Genomic DNA, 22512 nt, shown 5'->3' on the forward strand with positions numbered 1-22512 from the left:
GTTTTCAGGCTTCATGGGATTCACATTATCTTTTCATACTTGACAGCAGAGGGAAATATAGAATGGTGGATGAGCTGAACCCAACATCTTATATTCATTACATGTAATAAAAAAGACATGTGGGTTTTTGTCACCACAGCATAATGCATCCTCAAGTTGTGGATGCAGGAGATGGCCTCCAGATATGAAGAGCAGCTGTGAATGTGCTGAATGAGCAATCAGACATCCAACAAGAGAACAAAATAAATTATAAGCACCACCAATATGAAACCCAATGACAATATAATCGATGACAAAGTCGGAAATGTCAATATAATTAAAACAAAATCCAAAAATGTGACCATGAGTGGCATACCAAATAATGTTTTATTAAATAGCAGGAACAAGGATTACTACACAGTAAATTTTATTCTAAATGAAGAGAATAAATGCCACAGTAACTGATAAAAGCTATGCTTTCATTTTAATATATGAAACCAAGCTCAAAGTTTTATGATAAATTCTCACTCCTGACATTTTAACTTCGAAATTATCACAGTCTATGGCAGTTTCTCAATAAGACAAGCAAGTAACATGCAGATCATACAACTGCAATTACTTTGTGGCTCTTCCTCTACTTTTTCAAATTATTTCATCATCAACCATTTCCAGTTCTTCATAAAAAAGGATTAAAATAATTAACTCTGGGCACACTTTATTATTTATACCTGGATATCAAACATAAAAAGTTTAAATTATTTAAATATCAGCAACAATTTGAAAGTATTCCACAATAATATATGTATTTCTGTACTTTTGGATATTGAAACTGAACAGTGCACATGATACTGTAACTGAAGACGGCATTTCTGAAACATGTGCATCATTGCAATTAAAATATTTAATATCAATCACATTACCTAATTACAACCAAAATGAAGAAAATGCAGGTGTTTGCAGTTTATATCCGTGTTTCTTGATAGAACTGAAATTTCATACAACCACAAAGCAACATTCTGAGAACAGTTTTCTTCGCCCACCTGAAAAGACTTCTAAAAGTCCTGGGAGGTGTGGCGGCTGCAGTGATGTGTAAATGCTCGGTTTTATGACCTACTTGGGGAGGAAGCAGACTGCAAGTCAGACAGTACAGGGCAGTGTGAGAGAGGGGAGTGTGAATGGGGAGCAAGCGAGACAGACTGTTGTAAGGGTGTAGGTGAATCAATCAATACTGCTGACTGGTGCTGCAGCCTGGCCACAGGGATACCAAATTTACTACATACCACCAACATTCTTCACTGCACACCTGACTCAAATGCAGTCTACAGTTTGTTTTCTCACAGGAGTTGAGTGGTTACACTCATTAGTAATCCTCTGCCTCATTTTCAATGATCCTTTAGTCTTACACAACATAAATGTGAGGACAAGAGTAGAAAGGATTTTATCCAAAATACATAAAAACCACTGCTTCTATTACTAAATTACTGTACGACCCAATACAAATCCCAAACCACATTTACATTGCGTCTTGCACTTTATTTGTAAATTACATCTTGTACTGCCTCTCTCTTTTGAAATGTCTGTTTGTTTCTCTAAAGATTAAAAGAGACAGGTTAGTGAGGTCAAACATGAATAAGCCCTTTACATTTGATAGCACTCATATTTCTAGTAGAAAATGTGTGAATAACATGTCACCATACAAAGGGCATGGAAGTTAAAAATGTCTCATCAGTTATCATCGAGACATCAATAATTTCATAAAACCATCATACTTTCACATTTCTCTAAAACACATACTGTAACACAAATGCAGGTATGGTCTTCTGGGTTATGACACCATGTAGTATTATAAGCCTTTAAGGTTTTAAACTAAAATATTATATGCCTCCTCATCTCCCACATGCATACGACATACTTCTTGATGTATTGGCTGAAAAAGTACACCAAATACGTTAATTCTGATCAAACAAATGACAAAGGCATGACGCTGCAGAGGAAACAAGACAAACAGCCTACTTATACTACCATTGTATGAGCGCTTCATCTAGACCAGTGATATTCAACCTGGGGTACACGAAGACATCTTAAGGGGTACATGAAATTTAAAAAAAAAATTATTTTATGATAAACAATGAATAATCAGTAATGTAATTTGTTTAATTTATTTTAGATGTAGATTATATACTATGTACAGCTTGAAGTATAAACCAACAACTTTGGGGGTACAAAGTTGAAGAGAAATTATATCTGGGGGTACGCGAACAAAAAAAGTTTGAATACCACTGGTCTAGACTATAAAAGGTGACGACTATTAAGCATTCTTTAATTTATGCCTGTAAGAGATGAATGGAATCAATATACTGTACTGCTCAGGTGCTTGATGTGGCTTCCAAAGGCAACACAGTACACATCCCATTTGAATGCAATCTCATACCAAAACATATCTTCACTGACACTCATTGCCACATCAGAGATTCTATCTTGCCATGTCACCTGACCTCACACCCCTTGATTTTAATTTCTGGAGTTACATAAAGGGCAAAGTGTATGCCCCTCCCTTCCAAGATCCTTATGCGAACTCTGAAATGGAATACATGATGTGGTAATGAGTATCAATAAAAATATGCCATGGAAAGTATTGGACGAGACTGTATGTGTTTCTGTTACAAATGCTATTTGCAAGGACACCAACATCTATAAGATATTAATGGTATATTTTGCTTACCAATATTTTATATCATAAATTGTAATTAATTTTTTTTGTAACTTTTTGTTCATATTTTGTATTGTTCTATATTGTACATCAGGACCCTGGGTTTTATTAAAGTATTTTTTATTCTTTATTCCATTTGCAGATTTTACAGAATGATATATCACAGAAGGTATTATTTACCTTCTATGATATATCGTTTTGTTGTTTCTTATAGTGCTTGGCTAAAATTGACATTCAGCTGTTTTTCAAACACATGAATGCATGAAATCAATTGACTGCTAAACATCGTTCAAGAGAAATTTTATGTAGATCTTTGTGGAATTTATATTTCACCTAATGAAATAATATCAACAACAGACACTAATAGCTAATGCATCCATTTCCAATACCTCCTTATTTCCTAGAACTTTCCTAACTGCTTATTCCACAAAAATTAAAAATGGGGGACAAATGGTCCATTAATTTTAGAACACTAAATTTTAAGTACATCAGATGAATGATCACCTGTACATTTCATTCAAACACTTCTTGTCAATGTTAATAATTATTCACTCAAATGAAGAACAAAGTTCAACAGAATAATTAGACATCATCAGACATCATTAACTCACTGTTTTTGATTAACCAAGGTATGTATCCTCTTAGAACTTCCAAATGTAGTCAGAGTTCCATACCATAATTCTTTCCTAGCTTTTATACTACCATATATATGTAGTCTATATCTATACCTAATACTTTGGAATGACGATAACAAATCAGAATTACAAAGTTACAAGAATATTCACTTCAGGGAACACTTGCTACAATTCTGTTCCATCCTGATTAGAGAAACCTAAATACTGAAACAGAACAATAATTTGTATGTGAAGATTTGTCGTTTCCCAAATAAAAACACAGAATACAGGTACCTGAGAAAAGCGTGCAGAGGAGCTTATTTAAACCAGTGAGACAGGAGGATGGAGAAAATTGTATAATGAGGGATCTTCATCAATTTTTACTGTTCACAAAATATTAATGGGGTGAACAGAATGAAATGTGCAGGATATGTAGCAGGCACGAAAGACAGGAATTGCAATCAACTTTAGATAGAAAACCTGAACGTGAGAGATCGCTTGAGAGGCTGAGGCACAAATGGAAGGATAATATTAAAATGGATATTATAAACAGAGTATGAGGAGACAAAATTTATTTATATGATTTAGGATGGGATCCAGCGATGAGCTCATGGAAACACAGCGATGAACTGTCAATGTTTTCTAAAAGCCATGCAGTTTCTTGGCCAACTGATCAACTATCATCTTTCCAAGAAGGACTTTCTCAATGGAGTTGGCACAGTTACAGTTTGTGCTATTGAAGAGCCATTTTTGATAAAAGAAACATAACACATTACCTGCAGGTTCTCTGTAAAGTCTAAATATGCACTAGTGATCTGAATAACCTCATCTACATACAGAACCAACCTTGGCACAATAATACAACTGGATTAGATTTTGTACAGCTCAAGGTTCATGTTTCTTATGAATTACAAACAAAGCCTAATTAAATAATGTACAGTAAGGCATTTCTACAATAACTATTTCCAATTAGAAAAACATATAATTCTGTTAAGATGACAGCCTTCTGGAATAATGAACCATGCAACCTTGTCGAAGATGTCCGACGTTTTAGAGGTCTGTATTCCCTCCATCATCGGGGCAATGGCAGTATGCACCTTAAAACACTGGTCAATTTCTAAGAGATTACATGATGCAATACTCCAGAAGGCTGTCATCTTCATATTTACTGCCTGAAATTATACATTTAATTCTGTCAATGTAACATTTTTATGTTGCACCTAATTAAATCTTCCCAATTACATATATACACATATTACAGAATAAGTACAATGGAAATGAATTGCGCAGTTTCCTCTATAAAGATATTTTAAAGGACTCAAATGCATTTACTATGCTGTCTTGGCCAATAAGCCATTGCGGGGTTATCTACACTGTCAAGGTTATTCAAAACATGATACTGAAGCATGTGTCATGCAGGCAGAATAAAAGGTTACATGCTACTGCATAAACAGAATATCATAAAAGATAAAGTAAATTAGCCATTCACAACAGTCAGACTATGCCAGTGAAGAACCTTTCATACCATTTGAAAGATTTCAATGATGTCATGAAGACATTTCTTTTGAACTTAACTTAGTCCTGTAGTAGCATGTTTAAGAGTTTCTTGGACGCGTTCTTTGACTTCATACTCTGATCAAGATATTGTCTACAAATATTCGTAGAAAGTATCATAAAAGAGAGACGCATACCACTTTGCATAATAAGATTTTCACATGCTTATAAATTACATATTTTTGGTATAATACGTATTTTCATTATACACGAGTCCTTTAGATACAGCAGAAGCTAAATTATATAAAAATGAGACTTTTATCTCATTATTGCAACATGTAACAACAAAACAAAATAACAACATTAATGATAGTGATCATGAAGACGGCTGTCATGATCAGATTCATCCACGGACATCTATATTATATGTAAAAGAAGACACTGCAAGTTTGTCACAGAGCCAAGTAAATTCAGACTTTTCTCACACTACACATGTCTTTTAAGGCTTTGACCGGGATGTTCTTTGTTAAATCTTATGTGGTACCGCCTGATTCGACTTCTAATGGTTAAGTGAAGTGTTTTCTTCGCGGTACGGTCTGGATTCGTAAATATTACGAAGACGAGCTTCGGCTTCAAAGGGTTAACCAGCTGATTTTCGTAATGGTGAGGTGTAGTGTTTTCTTCGCGGTACGGACTGAATTCATAAATAATATTCAGACGATCTTCGGCTTCAAAGGGTTAATATCCATCTATGACCAGGTCTCTCAAGATGTCTTATCCCTTCAAATCTTCTGATTAAAATGTTTTCTTGTATATCTCATTTCCCCTGTGCATGATATGATGACACCAACAATCAAGTATTGTCGGCGTAGTAGTTTTTGGCCGGTGGAATATTCACGGGGAAGGCTAGGAGCGAGTCATTTGTGCTATAGTATAATGCTGACTGCTTATCGGACTAACGCCCAAACAAAAGAAATACACTGACCGTGCCACCTCAGATACATAGAGTAGGCCCGTCCGCCAGCTTCTCCACCGGCCAAAAACTACTGCGCCGACTATACCATCTGTACTTCAACTCATTTTCAAACAAGATGAAATTCAGTGATCCCTGAGAGAAAGAGAGGCAGAGCTGTTGTTACAAACAATGGGCATTAAACACTGAATAAGAGAAGACCTGGTCTCTATTGGTCTTACAATGTCTTAACTATTTCCATCAAATCCTCCCAAGAGAATACATGAATGTGCTCCACTCTCCTTCTGAGCCATCCTCTCTACTTCTACCCAAATCACAGTTGCCATGGCAACCCCTGTCTCTTATCCCTTCCACGTTACTCAGTGCCACGTGCAGCTTCAAAAGAATAACAATAACCTTGCTGCCCCAAGATTGCATTCTTTATTACGTCAATTAAAAGGTCATTGAATATTCATCATATGCAGTAGTCTTAATTATCACATAATTTTGAAGCCACAAAAATATAAGTACAGTCAATTACGTCACTTTCAAAGAACAACTAAATCCATGGTGTTTATTCTCTTAATATTAAATCATCATTAAAAGTAAAACAAAGGGAAATGCTTAAATACTAACAGATGGCTGTCTTCTGGGTTGTTGCGCCGTGCAGTCTGGTAGAAGTTTACCGACGTTTCAGAGGTCCTTGCTGCCTCCATCATCAGGGCGATAAGTAAGCCGCGCAAGCACTCTCGGGGCTTACTCTATCTACAGTTGGGCATAAGAAGCTGAGCAAAGACCACTTAACATTCGGTATTAAGTGTACCTTAGCACCTATAAAACACAAACCTTGGTTTGGTATCTGAATTATTTGTTAGTAACTTCATTTTTATGGTCTTTGATACACTGGGCCTTTAGAATAAAGCACATTTTTAGTGCAACACATTATGAGGAGTCTAGTACGTGGCTTTCTTTGGATAGAGTATGAAACTATGATGGTCTGGGAAGGCAGGCAGACAGAATGAGGGAGACATTAAGTCGAAAGTCGGGCATATTCATCGCCCTGGTGACGGAGGCAGTATGACCTCTTAAACGTTGGTTAACATCGACCAGACTACACAGCGCAACAACCCAGAAGACAGAAATCTTCATACTCAGCGCTGTGAAAACCTCAAATCTTACATAGACATTAAGTCCACTGCTGCTTTAATTGAAAAAAACTTTTCTACTCTTATTACAGTAAAACCTCTGTTAACTGACCCTCGACTATCCGATTCCCGCATTAACCGACCGAATTTCAACCAAAACGGTTGCGACTTATCGGCTTATCCCCATATAGGTCCGTTAAAATAGGTTCCACTGTAATGTTGGGAAACCGCCCCCCCCCAAGCAAGCGGTGACTGCAGAGAGGCATTTCAGTTCCGCTGAAGCTATGATCGGCTTTTGAAGGTTGGAATGTGAGGATAACATTAAGCTGGATCTCTCTGGTAAGGGAAGTTAATCAGGTCCAGATTTTAAAAAAATGGTCATCCCTGCTCTAGAAGTTGCCTGCCTGCCAGGGGTTACAAGAACTTTGTTACTGTCATGGTAACCCCGTATGGGGGGAAGGTGTTGAGTACGAGAAAACAATGACGCAGAAAAAGCTCACAAACAATACATTATGTCTCGAGCAGGGTCTGACACCACGACCACGCAAGCCCGAGTCTCACAGAACACGTAGCATTTGTGTTTCCGCTTTTCCGCGAATTTGCAGATCCTGTAAAAATGTACAGAAGTAATAAACCTGTTCTCATGTACGAGCTCTGCTGCAAAACCTGCTAGTGTTCGTGGTGACTGAAGCGGAACAAAGTGAACGGTGGCAGACTGGGAAAAACGTTTTCTACTCCAATAGTATCGCCAACTCCGTGTCCTCTCCCGTCCTTCAGACCAGTTTGATTCATTCCCCTAACGGACTGCAATATTAATGACGAGAAACTCATACATGTTTATTGAATCTATATGTTCAATGCTAATGATAAGTAACTACTGAATGGCAAGAAAGTCAATGATACTACACGCTAAACGTCTGGAGATTTCAGTTTCATCTCATGCTACTTTTTGGCTCTCAGTATCAAAGTATGACATTCTTTGAATTACGACAGGAAAGATGAACTCATTTTTTTATTACTGAATATTATTCAAAACCAGAGTAGTAGGTTTTAACATAAGGATTTTAACTCATCTGCAATTTCTTTACAATTGTTTAGCGCCATTTGAGATTCACGAAAAGTCGTCTTATAGTCTCCAACAGCAACGCGTATATCTACAAATAAACCCAATTAACTGAGCTCAAAATATTTCATTGATGAATGTCACGTAAGGAAGATAAATATGGGGTTCGGATGTGCATGGAACTGGGCCTGGGAGCATGACCTAACTTCCAGACCACCTTCTTCAGCGTTGCCAATATCATTTCTGAAGTGAACTAAGCTGTCTTTAAAAATTAAACATCCGTGTACAAAACAGTAGACGAGGACGGTGGAATGCAAATGGATAAAGTATAAATCATCTACATGAAGAAAACTGAACGAGTCTTAAGTACAGGTACTTGTAAGCACTGCACAGACTTTTCAGACTCGAATGAGGTTAGACGCTAGTCAAGTTCTGGCAAGATCTGCATCCAGAACAGCGCCACCTGTTTAAATACACTGTTCCTGAGGAAAATTACGCGACACTGATACCTAAATACTTCCCTCATACAAGTCGTTATATTTTATCATTGAGTCAGTGTCTTCGAAGACTCATCAGGTTTGCAAATTTTCTATTCGTAATGTCCCCACGCGGATACTTACGAACAAAGGTATCTCCAGGTGTCAATACTATCCTACGATGTGCAATAGGCCAGTGTTGCATGATTAAAGCGGTTAGTGAAACCAAGGTCTCGCATACTGATACCCTTGTTCAAGGAACCCGCAGTTTTCTGACGTCAAGACACTATCTACCACGCATGACCTTGCGTGCCAGTACTTCGTTCAATCCATCAATGGGCAAATATAGATACTTTAAACAGACTTTTTGTCTCAGCAGTGCGACGAAAAGGGAGAGTTCGCCGAATGTCTTGTGTGATTCAATGACTGCATTCCAGTTTCGAATTTGGGAGGTTTTGGGATAACTTCTAGGTTTGTACATAGACCGCCGCTCCTAATCGAGGTAGGGCTATTTACTGCATCCCTCAGCTTCGGGAAAAGAGCATTCGTGCAATAGACCAGGGCAGTTTCATTCCACGTTCTGCCGGCTCATCAAACGCATCTTCGACATCGACGCTGTACAGCCTCGCAACTAAGAGAGCGGAGCTAAATAATTTGAGAAAGAAACAAAAATGTTTGCGCTATTTTTGTGGGAATGGCTGCAGGCAAGGTGAAACCCGTTCCAAGTTCAGTACTAACTAACTAACTAGATGGCTTACCGAACCCGAAGGTTCATCGCCGAATTAACCAAAGCCCTCCACCGGACCCTGTCCTGGGCCAACTAAATCCTAAGTCCCGACAACCAACTTCAAGCAGCAGTCCTTGATAAGGTAACAGTCGGTTAGTCAGTCAATGGAACCAAAAGCGACGAAATGTTACTTCCACGCGACAACTTCAAATCCGAAGCGGCAGTTACACAGGAAGAGAAAAATTATAGCAAGTCACTGGACTATAACCGGAGGCACTTGAAACTAGCTCACACTATATTTCAATTTTAATATTATCCTCCCATCTACATGCCCGTCTTCCAAGTGGTCTCTTCCTTCAGCTTTACCGACTGAACTTCTGTGTGCAAATCTCAACTGCCCAACGCGTGCTACATATCCCACCCATCTCACCCTCCTTAACCGGCATTTAGTGAAGACTAAAGGTCATGAAGTTTCTCATTACGTAATTTTCAGCATCCTATTGTTATTTATTCCTGTTTTGGACCAAGAATAATTTCCTCAAACACCATCAATCCAATTTCTTCCATTTGGTACGGCAAGTCCCTCGGGTATGCACCCATACAAATCGACAGGTACAATTATTATTCTGCATAATTTTATGCACTTAGATTTTTAGATGAACGACAAGAAGATAAATGATTCTGAAGTGAGTGGCAGAAATATTTTCTGAAACTTTCAACAACTTCGTGACTAGATAATTTTAATTTGCCTCTGTCGTCCCACATAATCCGAAATGTGTCAGTTTTTAAGGAATTATAACTGCCTTTAAATAAAACCACAAATGTATGATTTGAGGTTTTCACAGTGGTGAGTATGAAGATTTCTGTCTTCTGGGTTGAATCGCCCTGATGACGGAGGCAGTATGACCTCTGAAACGTTGGTATACATCGACCAGACTACACAGCGTAACAACCCAGAAGACAGAAATCTTCATACTAAGAATCGTCCTGATGACGGAGGCAGTGTGACCTCTGAAACGTTGGTAAACATCGACCAGACTACACAGCGCAACAACCCAGAAGACAGAAATCTTCATACTCATCGCCCTGATGACGGAGGCAGTATGACCTCCGAAACGTTGGTTAACATCGACCAGACTACACAGCGCAACAACCCAGAAGACAGAAATCTTCAAAACCATAAATATTGTGTCATTTGCATATGCAATACTTCTAAGGATAACTGGAAAACAACAGATAAAACGGCAAAGCCAGACTTCTTTGGACCCGCCTCGGTACAAGCGAGACTGACCGACAGAGACAGCGAAGTGTTATTAAGACTGGGAGAAAATACTAGAGCACGTGTTGGCTTGTACAGTACCAGGGCAGGGGTCGACAGCCTTTTCATTACCGCGGGTCGCACTGGCTATTGGCATCATTGTCCTGGGGCCGCAGAAAAAAATTAATGTCGGCGACGACAATCAAAACGGAATTTAACGGACAACAGCTGCATTTATGTATACAAATGAGTTTATTGTACATCGACGTTTGTTATCTTTCAAACAGATTTAAAGTTGTTAATTTTCATAAAACTTCGGTTATTAATATCACATCAATGCTTATATCTTTCCTTCTTTCTCTATTACCCGTAGGTGTCGAGGTTTTTTTATTTATTCATTTTGATCTATTTGGACAGTAGTAGGACTCCTTGGATGAGTGATCAGCCCGACGCAAGGCCTCTACCTACACAAACACAGAAAGACGCGGACAAACATCCATGCTCTGAGTGGGACTCGAACCCACGGTCCCAGCGGCCAGGAGCACGAGGTCCATGCCTCAGACCGCGTGGCCACTGCGGCCAGCGTCAATGCTTACATCGTTTTGTTAAATTTAGTAAGGACAAAACAACGAAACAGCGTACCTTTGATCAATAACGCGACTTTAACGCTACAAAAATGTAATTAAAACATTTTATTTGCGACTGTTTCACCTCACGCTTGTCATTAGTGTTCCCTCCAGCAGCAGGGAAGTTCTGCGCTGCTCGCATTGGCTTGTTCCCGAATCATGGGAGGGGCCACATACGGCCCGCGCGTCGCAGGGTGTTAAACCCTGACACTACAGCTTGTTTGGCAGGCCGCGTATAATCACATTTTCTGCGTTCCTCAAATAACTGCTAGCATTTGTTTTCGTGTCTACAAGCAAATTCTCCTTGCTGTATCGTCTTTGCGAAAGCTTCGGTGAAAGAAGAATTGCGTTTGGCGAGGAATGAACCTGTCGTAATGGAAACAGCCTAACACAATACAAACAGGTGGACCAGACACTTGGAAACACTTGGAGGAGATATTCAGAGAATGGCAGTTTAAACAAAGTAATTTCTTAACGTTGTCAAAGCCACTTACGTAAGCCGAGACAACACCGCTTATGGGCGGTTCTTACATAACGTGTTTGTCGTTTGCGCTCGCATTCACCTTTTCTCCTCTGCACCTTTACGTTTTGAATGATTCTGCATTTTCGGCAGTAATTGTACGAGCATCTGCAGTTGCGGTGTTAGTGGTTATTTTATACTGGTCCTACCGGATGGTTACATTCTGGTGGTTTTGCCATGGTGCCGTCAACGCTCATTATGTGGAATTTCAATGCACTCCACAGAATACACCTAAAAATATAGGACGCCCGTACTAATGGTTGACAATCCCTGCCTAAGGGTCTTTAACAACGGTTGGTTCATTAACCAATATTATGCTGGACACTGTCCACTGTCCGAGACATAACTGATATACGCGACGTTTCAGGAGTTGGATTTACCCCTTCGTCTGGTGATGACAGGTATACTGACAGTTTCGGATTCCATCCCAGACAACCGGTCACCTGAAGATGGAAGCAGAGCGAACCCACGAATGCCATACATAACGTATCAAATATAGTTTGCCTCAGTAGACAATGGAAAACACTCGTAAAGATTATCGTCTTCTTGAACGGTGCGCCGTGCAGCCTCGTTGAAACTGACAGACGTTTCAGCAGTTACCGTGATGAGACTTCTGAAACGTCGGTCAGTGTCTACCAGACCACACGGTGCAACAACCCAGGACATCTTCACATTCGGCAGCCACTAGAACCTGAAATCTCGCAACAGTGGTACTGGTGAAACAATACTGTAACTGCGGATAACAGAGATTTAATTAGAAATTAATCAGAATCAACGCGGAAAGCACGCATTTCACTCTGATAAAGTGCCCACGCCAACAGCACCAATTGCGCAAAGAATAATGACCAGCATTAACATGCGAGCGAGGCAATTATGGAAATCTGCAGGCAATGGCGCCATCCTCAGAGACGCTGTAGCAATACAGTCGACACCAAAGAAAACTAGGCCAAACCCATCTATACGAGCGAAAAGAACAGTCGTAAAAGAAACTCAAAATTAATGCTTTCAATGCGTTTTAATCTAAAACCACTGCGAGACTTCCTTTAAAATTGAAGCGGGAATGATTTCATTCTTATCTTCATCCTTCGCCCTATTCGTTTCTTTCCTGTCTCTTTAGCACCTTTATCCCCTTCTCTCTAATTCCTGTCCTCCTTTTCGTTTCTCCTACCGCCATTCCTCGCCCTTTTATCTCCCTTTATCCCTTTCTTACAATTACAGTCTACCTTTCCCTCACGTTCGAAGTATTCCTTTGTCCATCCTGTCGTCATCCTTTCATCCCATTTCTGGTTTCCTTCATCATTTCGTCCTTTTACTTCCTTCCAAAACATGCCGTCACAGAACAAAGAAAAAATAAAACATGTGACATTCGAACGTTTTTCATAAGGTCCGGGCCCTTTTAAGTAAAGTGCAAGGAAACATTAAAGGAAGTCAAACTCAGGAATACAACAGGTGCTTATTGGATAAATCAACCGGATGTGGACAGAAACAGAAACGTTCCCGCAGTTGCGAGTAAAGTACCGCCTTCTGCACCGTTAACGTCAACATACGTTCCTTCCCGGGCGCCCGAAAAGTCGTAGGTTTTGCGACGGTCGTCCCATCGTTTCCGCCGTTGACGCCCCCCGAATTCTTCGGGCGTATCTGAAGGAAAAGCATTAAGTACGGACTACAACAGGCGATCACAGCGACACCGCTCACTCAAAATAACTGCCGCAACCATGGTCACTGGCGCCCACACTTTTCCAACTTTAAACCGTGACGCGAGCTTTTTTGCGATAAGCGACATGAAATTAGAATGAAGCGTGACTCTGAATTTCCAGTACGACCATACTCAGTATATTACGGACATATTTTTAGAGCAAAACACAAATATTAAGACGTAAAACTCGTAGAACTTTCAGCGGCAAAGAAATCGGACGTGAGGCGCATAAGACATATAAAATTAATAAAGTCGAAACAACAAAAATATATGACATATCAACTGAAGTATAAACTAATTTAAGTAGCGTTACCATCACTAGAATTACGTATAACTAGGCAAAAGATGAGAATGGTAACACCTTGAAGGTTAAAACAATATTCTGCACATACTAAAAATTACTTCAGTCAGCTGTTAAATGTAGCCTTCCGTTGCGTTACTGATACCAGACAGGCTAAAAACGTCGTTAGTAGTGGAGCGTAGTTATTTTCAGGTAGAGACTGCGACTAGAAATTTGAAAAGGTAGGTGTGTGAATCGCCAGGTATAGACCATAATACGGAAGAACGCAAAACATTACTTTCGAATGGAATACTTCGCAACTTTATCCACCGCCTGAGTTCTTATTCAGATTAAATCCAAGACGATTCGGAAACTGGTTATATTCTCGTCTTCAGGTGACGACTGGTGGTTGGACAAACCCGTATTCCGTTGCACCGGTCGGTACATTAAGGCCTCGTCGTCAAAGACTGGGAACTAGGTCAGGCGACAGGCCCAAAAACACAAACACTCGCCAGGATAAACTGAAGAAAACCACGATAAATCTCAATACATAACATCCGAGATTCTAACATGCTTCGTTCTGAACACGCCAATGTAGCCTATGCAATGGGAACCATAGGATCTTTCCCCGGGAACAAAGCGGCCGAAACGTGAATCAACCACTCACCTCTACCTAGTCGCAAGGTGTTACGCACGTAGTCTACCACGAGTGAGCACGATCTGATGTTATCGTACACCAACCAATCACGCACAGTAACATGCCAGTTCTCGCTTGTCGGAGCTGTCTCAATTCGGAACGTCCTTGCTGGTGAAAGAGTGAGGCTTGGAATTTCAGAAGAAAACATTAAGTATGGTAAAATAACGTACTCTCTGGACATTATCTATCATCTTGATTTTTTAACAAAAAGTTTTAACAAAGATTTCGTTGTTTTAATAATACAGCATCGTCACAAACCTTCGGATTTATGAAGCATGGTGTTTAGTTTTAAGGCTTATTGACAAACCATTGCGGAATAAGAACACCCATATCTCGGAACACAATGTTTCCTAACGCGCCATTCTGGAAACAACCTTCTTCGTTTAACAGACTACGTGGATCAGAATCCTTCTGGAAAAACTCGAACAGAGACAGCCGGCTATATATCATCAGTGAACAGTTCTAAATTCTTCCATTTTGGTTCACAAAAGACGTATTCACCTTAAAAAATATAGTACGCAGGAAACAACTCTACTGAAAACTACCGATTTAGTATCAGCCACGTATTATTACGTCCTCATTTCTATTCTGGCCTTAAAATATAGCATAATAATTTTGCAGGGAATATACGTAGTAAACTGTAGATAAGAGTTCGCGTTACTATGAGCTACAATACAGTTTCCTGTGAAAAGCTTCTACACACACACACACACACACACACACACTTCTCTTAATTAGCAATTCAGTGTTGCCACCAATATTAGAGTCGCTGTAGTTAATATTATCCATGTGTGATTAACATGTTAATGGGGCAAGGATTAAACTACTGCCCACAAAACGTCCATTACGTTAAACACCCCCAAAGCCACTTTAAAGACGATAGAACTACACAAACTGAAATCCTCGAATTACAGAATTATCAAATAATGAATGGGAAAGGACGTGAAAGAAATCAGTGGTTTTATTTAAGGCACTATCCTGGCATTTGCCTGGAGAGACTAAGGAAAACCTGGACAAATATCACGTTTCCTGGCCGACGCTTCAACCCGGGTAGTTTCAGATACGAAGGTATCACTTTTGAGACAAACATAAATGTCAAACAAATTGTGAATACAAATATCTCACTCCCATGCGAATTACGAGGTTAACGAGGGAGAAACCAGGCTGTTTGTAAAAGTACAGCAAATTAACTTAAATCTTGTAGCCACTTTTCTATGGCTTTTTCATGACATCTTAAAAGACTTCATTTTCGGTCTTCCGTGCCACTGACTAAAAAATATTTAGAGCACTGTAGAGGTCCGTAAGCTACACGATGAAGTGCAAATTACGCCGAGAAAAAATGATCCTTGCACTGCTGAATTCTGCTTAGGACCAGTTAAATATTACTGACGTCGTAGATCTATATGCTTGATAATTTCAACATACAGAGTCCAAGATGCTGAGTCTGAGTCCAGTGTAATACACAAGTCTTTACTTTTCTATGCGTGTTTATTTCTACACCACTTTTCGATATAAAAAGTTCTAATTAGTATATATATTGTCAACCAAGATAACGTCCCCAAGATAAATGTATTGTATATGGGAAATGCGACGCTTGGCTTAATATGTCATTCAGACTTATTTAAATATGGCGGCACTTTATTATGTGACAACGAGAATTAAATAAATGAATTTATAAATCAGAGGATCTCAATATGTGGCATGTGCTGTCCTGTGTACGCGTAGTACAGGCCTGAACCAGCTGATCACCAGTACGTGGAGTGCTACCAAATACCTAAACGGATTCATGTCACAAATATTTCTGAACCGAAACAGGCCGTAAGGCCTAATCCGTAAAAGCTGACGAGGCAGTAAAGTGTCGGTGAGATTTCAAGTCTTCACGGCGACGAGTATGAAGATGACAGTCTTCTGGGATTATGTGCGGTGTAGTCTTGTAGAAATTACGCGCAAGAGAGCCGATGGCAGAGTCGGTGGACCAAAGCCTTGCCAGGGGGTGGAGGGACCATATAAGTAGACAGGAATTGGAATATTTACAAAGAATAAATAATTAACTGCTTAATTAGAAAGGGAAAATGTGGTTTGTACTCACTAGGTCGCCGGGGAAACCAGGACGCCTCTAAGAGACGGAGAACTTACCTACAACAAAGAAAATATTTAAAATCTACAACCAATAAACTTGTGGTCACCATCGTAAATGTAAATAACAGTGAAAACTGAAACCTCTGAGATTAATCGGCTATATCCAGGGGGTTATGACCTATTTTAAGTTCGCTCGCTGGCAGCCTGTGGAAAGACACGAAATACCATGGAAAAGAGAAAAATGAACACTGACTCAAAAATAAAAAGAGAACTGGGGTAAGACACAGAAGGCAAGCAGAACACAGACAGGACAGTCAGTGCCACACGGGAATCAGATGGATTGTAGATGCTCCAGTCTGCTCGGACGCCAACAGAGCCACAGCAAACCCTCGATTTAACGGATTTCGGGTTTAACGAACACTGCCCAGTACGACTGATTTTTTTTTCCGGACGCGAGAAATTTGCCGACATTTTCGGTTTTAACGGACAAGTCCGTAATATGAACTGGACACATAAAATGACACGAGGTTCAATAAAATAGAAAACGCCCGAAGATGACCGTCGGATTATTGATTACCTGTTTACACTACGGTGTTTTAATGAACCTTACGTCACTGCATGTGACCAGTTCATATTACTAATCTGTTTAATGGTGTTCTTAATGGACATTATGGTCTGCGAATGTATTAGTGGCATCGTAAAAGCCACTGTAAAATACAACGGACAATCGGAATTACTGGACAACCCTTCACCAATATTAGTCCGTTAAATCGAGGGTTTACTGTATTTCACTTTATCCTGTTTCCCCTTAACGGCAGAATTTGTCTGCAAATTTGAAAGAGCCGAGGTCATTAACATTTTATTGTGATATGAAATTTGAGTGGTCTCCGGAAGCATACACAATTTGGTGTGCACGAAATGAGAGAAAGGAAGATGTCCTCTGCGTGGCGAGGAAGATGCTTTACACGTATTACTAAAATATTCGTATGTGAAGAAGTGGAGGGAACAATTTCTAAGCGGAAAATGTCTTTTTGTTAGTGACGACGGAGCTTGTAAGAAACACAGTAGATTCCGGTTAATCGGGGGCAGCCGTTTATTTGGGACAAATCTTAAATAACAAAGCTTTTTAACTCTTTACGTGGAACTTCGCATAATTGGGAGAGCCGCTTAATTTGGCCAAAGTGTTCTAATCCCGATGTGACCCAATTCAATTGAATCCACTTTAATAACTTGTACACATTCTGTACATTTTAGGAATATATAAAAATACTTTTACGTTAGAAAAATATACCGCAAAAATACAGGGTCAGACGAACTCCGTCTTCTGTACAGAAACCTCAATTAAGTAAACGATGACTGATATTTCCTCTTAATAATCGAGACTCTGTTCCAGTAAAAGTGATTAGAGAGAGGCCACAGAAAAACCAGGAAGTTATTTCCATCCCAGCAGTTTCTACAATATATTACAACTTAATATCTGACGTACTGTTTCACTATATGCAATTTTCCGTGAATAATCCGGAGAATAAAAAGTGGCAGTAGACAAACCTTGCTATTGATTTTCTTAATGGTGTAGAGGTCACACTGGAGTAGCAATAACCTTTTGCCCACCAGCCACCGCGCAATCTTTTCACTGTCTGATCTACGGCTTCATTTCCTCGAAGCATGGGCACGTGTCTACTGCAGAGCAAAATCTAGTCGTAGCTTGCTTACCGCAGACAGGGTCATTTAGGTCATCACAAGGTCTCAGTTGCGCTGCGATTTATTATAAGAAATTGACTGATCCCTCGTCATCAGAAAGCAGGGTAAATTCGTAACATGAAGATAGCTAATGGATCCTTTGGACAACGACAGCAAATCAAAATTGTATTCATGAGGAAATTAAGAGCAGATTAAATTCGTGTAATGCTTGCTACCATTCAGTTCATAACGCATTGGCTTTCCACTGCTCTCTAAAAACGTAAAGATTAAAATATACAAAACTATAATTTTTTCCTGTACTTTTGTGTGGGTGTTAAACTTGGTCTCTGACACTAAGGGAGGAACGTAGACTGCGGGTGTTTGAGAACAGGGTGGTGAGGAGAATATTTGGACCCAGAAGGGATGAAATATTAGGAGGATGAAGAGAGATGCATAATGAGGAGATTCATAAGTTGAATTCCTCGTCAAATATAATGAGAATAGTCCGTATGGGAGAGAAAAGAAATGCATACAGGGTTTTCGTGAGCAAACTAGAAGGAAGAGGCCAATGGGAAGACCTAGACGTAGGTGAGAGGATAATATTAAAATGGATCTTAGAAAAATAAGATAGGGTGGTATGAACTGGATTCATCTGGCTCAGGATAGAGACCAGTGGTCGGAACTTGTAAATGCGTAATGAACCTTCGGCTTCCATAAAATATTTTGAATTTCTTAAAATTTTCAAGGAGTCCGCAAGTAACTACTCAAGAACCACTGATGAGTGGCTGAGCGTCTGTTGGCTTCTGAGGAGAGACTGGGCTCCATGGAATAAGTAAGTATTGTATATTGGAGCGTCATAGATAGAAAAAGGCAACATCTTATATTTCGTAATTATATTTCATAATACACACATACAAACTGGTTCATCATCGATAGTTCTATTCAACATTCGTAATGTTTTGTTGTCATATATACCTGCATTCTTACGGAGTAAGCATTTATATGCAGATTCATATACACGGCTAATTCATACTTTCAAACCCCCTTTTCGTGTGGCGAAATTTCATGGTGTGCCGTCACGCGTATCTTTGATAAATTAGGGTGTACGGCGGGTAAAAAGAGATTGCGGAACACTGCTCTAGAAATGACTATAACAACTCTCTTCCTATCTTACTGCGACTACATCGCTCTACAAAGTGTGTACACGTGCATGATGGATGTATCGCCGAGTAGAAGGCCAAGTACAGAACCGTAAATCGTCTCCGTCCATTATGTCTGGTGTGAACAGTTTATTACATCATCAAAAAGAAAGGAAAAACTGTCCAAAAAAAGTCGACTTAAAAGTGAATTTCAAGAAGAGAAGAAATGGCTTACGGAAAATTATTAAAAATATTGAAAAGTGAAGATAAAATATCTGACAAGAATAATTTATTCCATTCGGCTAGTTCCATACACTCCTTTGACATCTTCTTGTTTGTACTGAAGAATTTAAATTTGTCACAAATAAATACATAAATCATATAATTGCAACTAAATGATCAGCCTGATCGTGGAGGTAGCAAGGACCTCTGAAACGTCGGTAAACTTCTACCAGACTACACGGTGCAACAACCCAGAAGACAGCCACATTCAGACAAAATTCTGGTCAGAAAACCTGAAGGAAAAAAGAGAAATTGGGAGACCTGGAAGCAGATGATGACGATATTAAACTGGATATATAATATGGTGTGGACTTGATGTGATATGGACTTTTACGTGGCTCTAGGCAGCGGCCGATGGCGGTCTGCTGTGGACATGGCGGTGATCCTTCGTGTTCCATAAAACACAGGGAATTGCTTACCACCTGGACGACTGTCAGTAACAAAACTCCGTGAAAGAGAATGTATCAATGGCGGGCCTGTGTTTTCTTGGCAAGCGTATTTATCGAAAGTCCTTTTATTTGTTGCGTGACCCATTTATGGGCACTGCACCAACGCGCTTTACAAAACCAGAACATTCATTTTCGTGTTTAAAGCCCCACCCCCCACCCCACTGGGTCTCATCATGAGCCACTTTAATTCGATCAACATTCTCACACCATATACACCTAAGATTAACTTTAATATTGTCTTCTGATTTAAATATACGTCTCCAGAGTAGTCTATTCTTTCAAGGCTCCGGACCGATATTTTGTATCTTATACTGTCTTATAAATCTTATATTGTAGCATTCTGGTTGTTGTTTATATTGCATTACTTATTATTACCAAATAAATACATTTATCATCTTTCAAGCACAAATCTTCCGGGATGACAGACCAAGTACATTTGAGACAAAAACGTTACGGCCATGGATAAGCTCATCTATGCTCGATTTTTAATGGCGTCTCTTTTTTGACAAACAGAGGATACCGAATCCTTAGTTTCTCATAAAGGTCACAGAATGCGTCCTGCAGCCGGAAACGTGAGGATAAACATGTATATCTTATCACGCATAAAACGGTAAACATTATTCCACACCTCAACAAACTCAAGGCAGACGTTCACTGACGTTCCAGAGGTCTTTGTAATGAGCCCTGCAGCAAGGACCTCCGAAACGTTTCTACCAGACCACACAACTCAGAAGACATTCCTCTGCATACATTTTGGTCGGGAAAACTTCAATGTCAAGAGACCACTTGGGAGAGATACGTGTAGATGAGAATAATATTAAAATGGAAATGAAAGAAAGCGGTGTGAATGTACTGCCAGATTCAGGTGATTAAGAAAGGATCCAGTAGCAGGCTCTTCAAGATTCGGTAAAGAACCGTGTTTCTTAAATGCCAGCAATTTCCTTGGCCAGCGGAGCGATTATCAGCTTTACAAGATAGACTTTGCTCTATACAGTTACAATATCTCTCAAGACATTAATGTTTTATCGAGATAATATTTACCTAAAATGTGTAACAACAAGCAAATCGCTAAAACTACGAGTCTGATAAGCATAACGATTAACCACTGTACCTTGCGAGGCACGCAAACTGTTTGCTCCAGAAGCCTAGGGCATGTTTCAAAGAGCTGCACTCCCTTCCCTTTCAACTTCCCTGTACCCGCCGTTGTGATACATACAGTATACATTGCACACAAATATCTTGTTTGCTTGTTAAGATATGTATCACTTCCAATAACGGAAACGTTTCCGAAGTTAGTTCGACAATTTTCGTAAATGTATTAGGCCAATGGTTACTGTCTTGGATACACAATATCAGTAACAGGCTATATCAGTGGTACCTTTTTAAACAGCTTCTTCATAGTTACATTCAAAAACATATGAGGAATTTTTATCTGTGGACCGTCGAAAAAACGGGCAGTGAATTTATTCAGGGTACGGTGGGAAAACCTGCCAAAGATGGCACCAAACATCCAGACATCCATCTAGCTACACCTTGCACGATCAGCTATGAGCAACTACAAGCTTCTCAAGAACGACTCTGCTCCTGGAGTTTTGTATGAAATCCATAGACACCTGGCAAGTAATAACAAATGTGAGATTTTAGATTTTCACAGCGGTTATAATGATGATATTCTTCTGGGTTTTGGCGCCGTGTAGCCTCGTCGGTATGAAGCGCTGCCATCTACGGCGCCAAACCCCCAGAGAAACATTGTCAACAAGAAATCTCTTAAGTCAAGTCTATCAATAAGTCGTCCGGGAACATTAATTTATGGCAGTCTGCATGACCTAGTTAGCATTTGATTATATTTCCCACAGCTGAAAAAGGCGTCTTTTTACAACTAGAAGCTGGGAGATCGTAAACCTACTGTTACTTTATCGGCTTCCTGACTAACTGTTCTGATGTGAGAAACAGAAAGTCACTTTTGATACAATGTGATAGCTGCAGAATTAAAAATCCAACGTAACGTAAACATCGAAAATAATAAGCGCTTCTCCCTACTCCGTATCTGCACAACACTTTCCCCCCAGTTGCAATGTGCGCGACCGCCTATATCCAAAACAGACCGGCGTTATGAAAACAGTGGTTTCTAACACTTCCAACGCGGTGTTGCCTACTCAAATCACGTACCAGAACTCAGGTTAAAATAAAATGACTACATATCGCGTAAACTATGTTTCTGGAAACCCCGCCTCGTGACCAACAGAATGGCAGTCTCTGACCAGAAACAGCTTTCACTCTACAGATGTCGTGAACGAAACATATCACTAAACGCCTCAAGAATGCAGCTGGCACCCGGGTACGACGCAAAGACTTTCCATCAGTCTCGTCAGCGCAACTTATCTTGCTGCATAAAAAGGCGTTCTGTGTTTAGCCTTTGGGCGTGTTCTTTATGGGCAATGAAACAAGTCATGCCTCTTAGCTGGATTCCTAGCTTCCCATACAACATGGGCCCATTACTGGGTTCAATGTCCGCCTGCAGTGAAGAGCCCCCTGTTCGAACTCCTTCATGAGGCAGCTTCAACTTCACACCACGCGCAATTACCAGCGAGATGATTCCTGTAATGGTAAGGCTGTAGACTTGAAATCTGCAGGTACCCGGTTCGA

General features: G+C 39.9%; 1 protein-coding gene across 2 annotated transcripts in view; it reads right to left on the bottom strand.

The window, feature by feature from the left end:
- Positions 1-22512, bottom strand: part of Sdc (Syndecan) — a 72155-nt gene that overhangs the window by 15709 nt on the left and 33934 nt on the right. The gene's annotated exons all lie outside the window — the stretch shown is intronic.

This window comes from Zootermopsis nevadensis, unplaced genomic scaffold, assembly GCF_977971745.1.
Source record: "Zootermopsis nevadensis isolate Lab colony 2312 unplaced genomic scaffold, Znev_1.0 Znev_ptg000017l, whole genome shotgun sequence".
Lineage (NCBI taxonomy): Eukaryota > Metazoa > Arthropoda > Insecta > Blattodea > Termopsidae > Zootermopsis > Zootermopsis nevadensis.